Raw genomic sequence first — 10,765 nt, forward strand, 5'->3', positions numbered from 1 at the left:
GGGTACAGCCCTTCAGATCTTGTCCCTGCCTGGTGCCCGCTGCGATGCAAAAATAAAGTCCAAAAAAACAAAATCTGAATCCCAGCAAGCAGAATATTCTATTTCTGCAGTAAATAGATTGTATGGAAACTTTTTTATTGACAGCTTTCAAAGGTTGTCACTCTGCCTTCAATGGCGTCGTAAGCTGTTAATTCTATGTGCCCTAAAGCACCGTAAAATAGTGGCCGTTCTATTATTGTAATATGAACTGAAGACCAGGAACTGTGCTCTTTATTTAACTAATCACTTCTGATATTTCCCAAGCTTACAGGAACCCAAAACACTTATAAGGATGTCTGTTCTTTGATTTTTGTTAATGAAATGCACTCATGTTATTTTTTATAATGTAAGCATATGCTTCCACGTGTATGATCATTATGAGTTTACTTAGCAAGAAACCAAATATGTGAGGAAGACAGACGTTTTCAAGTGGTGCCTTAATCGTCTTTGCTGCGTGTTCTACAGACCGTTACCGAATGTTTGCGGGTCCGGCGCAGAGCAACTTCACACCCAACGAGAGGGTAACGTGTCTTCGTTGTTTACAAAAATGACAGCCCCTAATGGGCCATATCAGCTTTAACACAAACTACTAAATCCCCTCGGTTAAATGTTGCTGTTTTCTGTTTCAGCATCTCGGCGGCCCTGGGAAGTAGGTGCAAACTCCAAGGACCCCCGAGCGCACATTGAGACGATTACAGATGCTGGTTATTAGATAAGCCTCGGAAGGATGTTTTCCTTGGGCTGCTCACAAGCATTTGGAAAGAGTCGCGCTCCAGGTTTGAGGGCCGATGTTTCTTCCTCTTAAACTACGAGCAGCTGTAGCACATGACCTACTTCTGTAGGGCCCTGTAATGATTTCCTTCCTTCGGAGGCTTCAGGAGTCCTCCTTCTGCCCTGTGAAAAAAGGGACAAATATTTTAATCCAAGCAAAATGCTGAAGCAGGTCTTGTTGGTTTCAGGGAAGAAACTCAATCCAGTTCCAGCACTGAGTGGAGGCCTCAAATTGGAACCATCTGGGCTGCAGAAGGGCTCTCCGAGACCTTTGGGGAAGGCGGGGACAGCCTTGCCTAGGGCTGCGGCCCATACACCTGCAGAGACCACCGGCGTCAGGGCGGGAGGCTGGACTCTGCCCGGAATCCGGCCTTTCACGCAGCACAGCGGCCATGCCACCAGCTCAGAATAGCAAGGAAGGCAGGGTGGCGGCTCGTCCAGTAAACGGTCCTCATAATAATGGGAATGCCTCATTTTTCTTTTGGAACGTATTTGACACAAATCTGACAGAAACACACATTTCCTAACTTTCTTTCTGGAGGTCAAGGGAGAGAGCCTTCAGGAAACTGTAGGTTGGGACACACGGTATTCTTGGAGTTCTCCTTAAAGCTGGGGGAATAAAAGGTGTTGGAAAAGCCATGTACGTCTTTAATATTCTCTGCATTCTTTCTATATTTGTTTTTTTGTTTGTTGACAGTGTTGATTGTCTACTTTGATGGTCCAACGAAGGTCTTTTCAAGTGTGCTGTAATATCTAAACCGGAAGACTTAGGCCAGCTCCTGGGAGGTTTTTTTTTTTTTCTTATTTTATTTAGTGATTGATTTTTAAAAATTTTTATTGGAATACAGTTGATTTACAATGTTGTGTTAGTTGCAGGCGTACAGCAAAGTGAGTTGGTTATACATATACATGTATCCACTTGTTTTTAGATTCTGGGAGGTTATTTTAAATAAACTATTTTTGAAATTTTTGTATTACACACTCTCCGTGGGTGTTTCCTGTGTCCACCCATTTTTAAACAAAAAGGACGAGGATCTTTGCTTAGTCAAAGACCAGAAATATTATCACTTACTTTGAAACCCAGCTCATAATATATTTTCCAGAAAGAAAATGGGACACAAAGATCGAAATGGGACACAAGTTGTTCATTTAATACATATATTTTCCAAATATTGGTTGGTGAGGAATATGTCATTTTTAATCTGGGTTTTAAATTATTTAGAAGCATAGTGACTACGACGTGGCCATTACACCATCCTAAATAATACGACCAAACAGGACACCCTGGGGGTGGGAGCCCCCTAATCCACCACAGCACGGAGGTCAGAAGTCAGACGGCGTTACAGTGAGAGCGGGTCAGTCATCGGAAAAGGTGGCGATTCAGGGAAAATATAGGAGAGGTGGTTGAAATTTTGAGTTTAGTTAAATTTGTGGAAGTGTACATTTATCTGGCTTTTTCTAAGTAACCTTTCCAAAGGAACCAATGGATCACACTTTTTTGCATGTAATTGTAATTAAATGTTTTCGTTTATTGTAGTTAAATGTATTGACTGATGGAAATTATACAGTCAAGACGTAGACAATATACTTGAGGAAAACATTTTATATAGTTAAAAAAATAAGAAATGTCGGCAAGAATCCTTTTTTGTTTAATCCCTAAAGGGAAATGAAACATTTCAAAATAATAATTGGCTAGCAAGGCTCACAGGACATCTTTCATTTTGACAAAGTTCTGAGACTATAAAGGATATGCACAGCGCAAGTTTCCCGGACACGTCGTGAGGGAGTTTGGCCGTGCAGGGTTCACGTCCTGGCATTCGCCCAGGCAGCCCTGACCCAAGGTTCCTGGGAGGGCTGCAGGAGTGTGCGTTGGGCTTACTGCTTTTAACCCTGTTCCAAATTTATATGCATGAACATTGAGATTTTTAACCAAATCTTTATTCCGTTTCCTCCCAAGCATGCTTCATACTCCTGCCTATGCGCCCAGCTGCACCTAGAGACAGACCCGCTCCCCTGACCCTGCAGCCTGCACTGCTGTCCGCCCCGGCCACGGAGCCAAGCTCAGTGGAGCCGAGCATACTTCCTATGAGGCTTCCTGCGGAAAGCCAGTCGTCTGAGACTGGGAAAGGCCCTGTGGAAAGAAATGGGGAGCCCGGCATGAGGGCAGCTGGCCCTTTCAAGCGATTACATTGATCCTTTGATATGAGCTTGGGTTTCTCTGGGAAACACTGCCACCGTCTCAGTCCTGTAGCTCTGCGAGGACGCCCATGCCCGGCACTGGGGCCAAGCAGGCCAGCCACGCGGACGAGTTGTGAGTTTCTGAAAAGTATCAATGCCTAGACTCAGGAAATTGAGAGATTCTGCAGGTGTCTTTATTATTATTTTTAAATACAGGGTGTGATACCGTCAACTTACCCCTAAATTAAAGCAATGATTATAACAGTCACGTGGCAATGAAGTCAGTGTTTCGATGGTTTTTATTCGAAAAGCACATTCTCCACAAACAGGAACTAATATAAACACATCTTATATATGTAGATGTATGTATGGCAAAACGTATATCTGTACACACACACACACGTATCTCGAGAAAAAGCCCACCCTGTTCTCAGGAAAGGTGAACAGTTGGGAGTGGGCGATTTCAGATTGATTTCCAAACTGGGAAAGTGCTTCTGATTTTAAAAGAAAGAAAATTGTTTTGGCCAAAATGCTCAGAAGGTGGTGAGGACTGACCCCTCCCCAGCCCTCGGCTGCCAGATCTTAACCGCCTGAAAACTTACAGAAATGCTTGATTAAAACTAGAATAAAAATCGCCAGTCGCCCTCAGCAAACCACAGCATAAGGGTGGGGAAAAGCTGTGCCAGGTTGCAGTAGAGTTACTTGGCGTCTGCTGAAAGCACTGCTCCCTTCCTGTTTAATAATTAATTCAACTTTAAAGCCCCAAGGATCTGGACTCAGCACCAGCTTCACAAAGCAGTACAGAAACAAAATGCTTCCAGAACTGGAAGGGTGGGGGGGACAGAGGAAGAAAGAATCTAACATTTCAAGAAATCACCGCATGGGGCCGGTGAGCAGGGGTGGGCCGTGGGTGTCTGTGGGTGGAAAGAAGCAGGGTAGAGAAATTCAAAATAAAATAAATACACACAAAAGCAAGGTTATTCACGGCCACTGGCACCAGGGCTGGGAGGGCACAGTGAGCCAGAAGTCATCCACTCGGGACGCAGGCTGGGTGCCCGTGGCCTAGTGGGGACCCAGGGACCGATGGGCTCCATCTCTGGAGAAGGGGAGACCCAGTCTCCATTAGTCAGAGCGCCACGCTGGAAAGGGCATCAAAGGTAGGCCTGTGCCCCCTCGGCCTCTACCCGGCCCCCAGCCCCACGATTCTCTACTAGGGGATGGTCAGGGAGGAAACACACACATACACACACACACACAGCTGAAGGGAGAGAGGAAGGACCTAGTGAGTGTAGCTGCTCGGTGCATTAAGAACAACACGGAAGCCCAAGCAAGTTACTAGGCTTAAATATTCAGTTGCAGAAATTAACCCCCACCACAGCGGCAAACTGCAGAACACATCCAGCCGCGCACCCGAACCTTGCGCCGTGCTGTGCGATTTTTATAAATCGTTTGCTTTCTCTAAGCGGGTGAATCCAGCACAGAGAGAAATACACCAGGGATGCTTCAAAGAGGCAGAAGCCACTAACAACTTACCAAATCTCTTATCACACCCAGGAATGAGGAAGTATGTGTCCAGAAAGATTGCACCTCAGCCTCAGGATCCAGTGTCCAGTGTCACACGGACCGCGCCTTTGCACATGGGACATCTCCAGCCTCCCAAAGCATCGCAGAGAGGGGGGATGCAGAGTAATTAAATGAAGTGAAGGCCCGGATGGCCGAGGAAAAGAGGAAAGCTATTTAAGCACCAAATTGTGTTTACTTTTCACTTATTATTATTATACAGAAGTCAAGGCACAGAACACTCACACGTATCCGCTGAGACCCTAGGAGGATATTTTGAAAGAGACATTCACGTAATTAAACGGTTGAGTTGAACAAATACTGGCCTGAATATTTTTGCTAATCCTTGAAAAGGGGGTGATACTCTACAATTATCAAAACGCTGTGGATTCTCTCGGTATTTTACTTTCTACACAAATTAGTTATAAGATGTTTAAAGACACCTCCTTCACATCTCTCCCCTCCCACGTCAGACTGATGGCGCTGCCTTGAAAACACCTCGAGTGCCTTTTAAAAATAAGCCTGTCTTCCTCCAAACTCTGCCAAGTCAAGTTTGAAATCAGCTTCCCGTTACTGAACAATTTCAAAAGCAGAAGGTCAACGTGTTCTCTATTTTTGAGTCCGTGGACGTCTAGCTGCCGGTTTTTTATTCTTTTAATTCCAAGTTCAGAGTTAAGCTAATGTCCCTGTTTTCTTCTGAAGCTCACAGGGCTTTGGGTCCATGAGGGACCTGACCCCACGCCAGTGACCTATTCCTTCCGTGCCTCAGTGTCCCAACCTGTGAAATGGAGACAGTCTTCGTTCTCAGCTCACCAGGCTGTGATAAGATTTGCGGCATGACGCACCTGGGGCGCTCGGCACAGCTCCCCTCAAATTCAAGAGCCGTGGAGCACAGCCCTTCCCCAGGTGCCCGTGACCCCTCCCTCAGCTACCCTCTCGGGGGTGATTATTGAACCCACTTGGTGTGTACTGAGTCCCTGGGTGCCCCTGTCGATTTACAAAATAGGTGCGTTATACAGGCTTGTAAACTGAATTTCTGTAAAGCTAATCTGTTTCCAGGACCAAGGGAGCTTCCTATTTAAAGGAGCCTCCACGGTGAATCCCTTCCTAGGCAGCAAATTCCTCCGTGGTGAGAGCAATTACTTATCAGCTTATCTTTCTTTTCTTTTTAAAAATAAATCCGGATATTTGCATGAGGCACTGACCACGAGACAAGCCAGCCTCTCGACTGGTCCGGCCACTTACTGTGCAAACCCAGGCAAGTTACAGGCCCAGCTTCCACGGCAGCTGAAGGAGGGGCTCACGGCCCTTCCGGAGGCAATAAGAATCTGCCGTGTAGACGGAGCCAAAGGGCCCAGCGGGGAAGCTTGTGTCTGGGGAGGTGGAGGCCTTAACAGCACCCACAGTCCACGCCGTAACAGAGCCATGAATTCAATTAAATGGACCCGAGGGCTTACAGGGCCCATCGGGCGCCACAACACTCGGATTCCACGTGAATCCTGGATTCGCCAGCATCTGAGTCTGCGCCCCAGGGTCCGTCACTACTCACTAAACGTCACCTGTACCCTGTCACTCCTGTCAGCCTGGCCTTTCAGTGCAATTCATGGCAACTGGTGGGGTTAGGTAATTCGGAAGGTACCACCTGTGGATGTGAGTGTGCCCTAAAAGGGGAGGAAGGTGACTCCGTGATTCAAAGGATGGGCATCCAGCTTGACTCTGGGTAACCCACGCACTCCCTGGGGCAGGTGTATCCTATTCAAAACTCCCCACACAAAGTTAAAATGGTCTGTTGGAAATTCGTGGATCAAAGACAGGACTATGAAGAAAACACTGCAACCTCCCTACACCCAAGCCCCCTTTCTGGGATCCTTCCTCCCCATGGTTTGCAAGCCGGAGCACCTTTCATAGAGGTGGTGTGTGGGCCCCGGAGCCCCACGGGGCAGGACTCCTCACCTCAGTGCTCTCATCTGAAAAGTGGGGATGACAGCCTCCGACGGCTGCTGTGGTGATTACGCGATTGACGCGTGTAATCCCCTTGGTAAACCACCCAGCACTCACCAAGTTCTCAGCTGGTGTGGGCCATTGTGATTACAGTAGCAGCTGCGTTTAACCGAAGACACTGTGATCAGAATTACACAACTCGTGCTGCCAAGCTGAGATATTTTAGCCCCTGTATTGGTTTGCTACAGCTGCCATGACAAATGGTCACAGACTAGGGTGGATTAAACCACAGAAATGCATGTCCTCGCAGATCTGGAGGCTGGGGGTCCAAGGCCAGGTGTGGGCAGAGCTGTTTCTCCTGTCTTCTCCCTGTATCTTCACAGGATCTTCTCCCTGTACCTGTCTGCGCCCTAACCTCTCCTTATAAGCACACCAGCCCTATTGGACTAGGGTCCACCTAGTGACCTCATCTTAACTTAATTACCTCCCGAAAGACCCCGTCTCCAGACACAGTCACAGTCTGCGGCTCTGGGGGTTAGAAATTGAACGTATGAATTTGGGAGCAGGGCAGGCAGGGGGACACACTCCGCCCATAGCAGCCTCCATACCAATAAAAACATTGCCTGCATTAAATTTTCACAAATCACAGCAGTTCAGATCTGTACACACGGGTACACAAGTGAAAGACCGGGAGACACACTCCATCCAGACTCCTGATGGACCATCCCTAGGATGAAGCGGTGTGGGTTTTCTGACCGCTTCTCTGAAAAGAACAGACCCCCCGAGAATGTAGGCGGTTACAATCAAACAACGGTGAGGATGACGCCCGTGGAACCAGCGAGGATGATACATTTGTTGACTCAACTCAGTGAAGCTTTGATAACATAAACCAACAGGAATCTCCTTGAACCAGGGTCCTTCCCGCCAGGAAGGAAGCTGAGGGGGTGCCTTGGTCTCCTGCTGGCTTGACTCCTCCCATCCCATCACCTGTATGTCTTCCGTAGAGTCCCTCACTTTGCTTTCTCGTTTTCAGTGACCGATGGACTCTGGGTCTCCCGCTGTGTTCACCTCACAGCTAACACCTTGTCTATAACTGCCCCTGGCACCACAGCTGTGTCCCTCCTGCCTTAGTGCAAGAGAGGATCGGGTTCATTATTTAACTAATTTCCATTTTGAAATTTCTTCCCTTGGTAAGTTTAGATTCTATTCATGTTCCTTTTGAATTTTTTCTCTTCCGGGCTCTTTTAGACCTTTCTTTGGGGATTTGCTAAACATTCCAGTCCAAGGAAGGTATCTGAGCAACACAGAATTCCATTAGCTGTTGGCCACCACATTGCTTGAGCAGGAAGCTTTCAAAGAAAATTAAAGTGAGGGGGGGAAAAAAAAGATCTGGTATTGGTTATTAACTCCACCTCAGGGTGACTTCTCTTCAGGGACAATTAAATAGCAGCTCTGGGCTGTTAAGTTTACTGGTTTACTAGTAGGTGGCACGTCTTCTTCAAGGACAGTCGAGGTTCAGATTGGCTTTGATTTCACGTGATGAAGCCAAGGCTGCCTCTGCAGACCCAGATTTTATTTGAAATTGTAGGTGTGACCACACGTGTGTGCTCTGACCTTTCTTCTTTAAGAAACAAGTTTTGCATTACCAGGTAAATGCCCTTTCGGTGGAATTTTCATGGAACACTGGTGACATCCTGTGGTCACTTGGGTTTAAGGCAGCCAGTCTTTCTCAGCAACTATCTTGGGGAATAAAGAAGAAAATGGCCCACATAAATCCTAGTGTGTTCTGCAAAGCCAAAAAGAAAAAGAAAGAACTACACGCTGAACTCATAATCATTTTTACAACACGGACATCTCCTTTTTTGAGCAACGCAATTTTTTGGTGAATGCGGACAAAAGCAAGTTCTGGTAAGCAGTATTTTGGGTAAGAATAGATATCACACGGACACAAAATACAGCTTCATCCAAACAGAGGATGAGTGCCATGATGTCAGGTGTCGCCCCGCCACCGTACCTGGTTCCCACCATCTGCTACTTAAGTTCTCTCCGTGCCTTGGCTCCAAATCCAGAACTTGCAGGAGACAGCCTTCTGCAAAAGAGCACACAGCGTGGCTTAAAGGGAAAACAGTGGGTATTTTGGCATTTTTACACCGGTGACAATAAATTGAAGCCATTTAGTTGTAAATGTGATATTACACTTGACGGTTTCCCCTGGCAAAGCACTGAGAGGCCCATATTGAAGAGAGGCAAAGAAGTGGGTCTGGGGGAGCAGAGCCAGTCGCCAGAGTAGCCGACCAAAGGGGCTCGTAAAAACATTTGTCGGTGGTTTAGAATCACAACTCAGATCAACACTCACGGTGCCAGGAGCAGCCCGCTCGGTGGAAGCCGTGCAGAGCAGGCAATGGAGTTTATGTTGTTCTGTTTATTAAAAACGGATGGGAGCACATGACAGAAAAATCAAACTTCTGGTCACGGCTCATTAATCCCTGTTGTATCTGTCAGGGGTGTGTGTGCGGCTCCAACAAGCCTCTGGAAGGGGTTCACAGCTGAGCTTTGATTTTCTCTCTCATTTGGAATGGAAAAAGGGGTGCCAATCACCTTGAACGGGAGAGAACAAGAGGCTATTTTTAACCCACCTACTTTGGTGGACATTAAGTATAAGTGAGTGGGTTTAAGATGGAAAGGATTATGGTGGAGAGTGTTATTGACAGTATTTCTCACAGAGGGGCAGAAAGGTAAAAATGAATGTGGCCTAAAGTCTACTATTATGGCTCTTTTATGAAACTCATGGCTCTTGGAGATAGATCCTCGGATGAACTCTGCAGACTCCTGACATCTGCATATAGGGGAAAGGACCGGTGGCATTCCAGTCTTCCTGTCGAAAACAATGACCATGTTTAAGAAAATGTATGTTCAAAGCCTTGCCTCTGTGCCCAGTGCAGCCTTACCGGTGAGAAGGACCGTGGGACCAGGAGAAACACTGTTTTTCCTGCTGGTTTGGGGCTTGGGGTCTGAAATCACACTTCTGACCCTCCCAGATTCCTTGCGTGTATGAGGCATAAAGACAATAATTTAGCTCCTGCCCCACAGGATGTCAGAAGGGTTAAATGAGATAATGCGTGTCAATCACTCAAGCACAGCACCTGGCCCATAGGAAGCCCTCAGTGAAAGTTATTCTCAAAGCTGTTGCTAGTAAACTGTAATTCGAAAAGACACATGCACCCTTATGTTCATAACAGCACTATTCACAATAGCTAACACATGGAAGCAACCTAAATGTCCATCGACAGATGAATGGACAAAGAAGATGTGGTACACATATACACAATGGAATACCACTCAGCCATAAAAAGAAATGAAATAACGCCATTTGCAGCAACATGCATGGACCTAGAGATTATCATAAGTGAAGTAAGTCAGACAGAGAAAAGTAAATAGCATATGGTATCACTTACATGTGGAATCTAAAATACGACAAAAACGAACTTATTTACAAAACTGAAATAGACTCACAGACATAGAAAATAAATGTATGGTTACCAAAGGGGAACCAACGGGGAAGGGGGGGATAAATTCGGAGTTTGGGATTAACATACACACTCTACTGTGTACATAAACAGATAAACAGCAAGGACCTGCTGCACAGCATAGGGAATTCTACTCAATATCTTATCATAACGTATAGCGGGAAAGAACCTGAGGAAGAATAAATATGTACGCACGTGTATAAGAGAACCACTTTGCTGTACACCTGAAACTAACACAACATTGGAAATCAACTAGATTTCAATTTAAAAAATTGTTACTAGTGACGTCATCGTCATCTTTACGGACAGCACTGTCCACTCCAAGCTGTGCTCTCTCCACGCTGCATTCTCCAGCGACAGGTCATGGGCATGTGAGGTGAAGTAAGGGAGAAAAGATGGAGAGAGGTCCAGATAGGTCAACTTATTCCACTGGTTGGGGCAATTCTTCGACTAATCATTTTGAGCTCCATTCTGGGCTGGGTGCTGTGAATGATACAGAGAAGTTTTAAGTGTAGTGTCTGTGTTCAATAAGCTTAAACCTACTTCATGTTCCTGGACACAGGAAGTTTTCTGTGAAGGCAGCCTTAGGTCAACGGCTTTAAAGCAAAGTAGGTGAACCCTGGAGCGAGGCCGGTGCTGAGCAGAGTGAGGACTCAGGAGGGAGCAGGGGTCACACCTTGCACCTGCTGCGTGTGGGGTTCACCCCCTGGAGACTGGGATTAGCAGGAATCATGCCTCCGAGGGTCTCC

At 46.5% G+C, this 10,765-nt stretch overlaps 1 long non-coding RNA gene across 1 annotated transcript; it reads right to left on the minus strand.

The window, feature by feature from the left end:
• Positions 1 to 408: 408 nt before the first annotated feature.
• On the minus strand, positions 409 to 8,581 carry LOC116764797. Its single transcript, XR_004353015.1, has 2 exons — positions 8,504 to 8,581; positions 409 to 933 (listed from the first exon to the last, which is right to left on the minus strand). It is a non-coding gene; the product is annotated as an uncharacterized LOC116764797 (long non-coding RNA).
• Between the last annotated feature and the right edge of the window lie 2,184 nt (positions 8,582 to 10,765).

Source organism: Phocoena sinus, chromosome 13, assembly GCF_008692025.1.
Source record: "Phocoena sinus isolate mPhoSin1 chromosome 13, mPhoSin1.pri, whole genome shotgun sequence".
NCBI lineage: Eukaryota > Metazoa > Chordata > Mammalia > Artiodactyla > Phocoenidae > Phocoena > Phocoena sinus.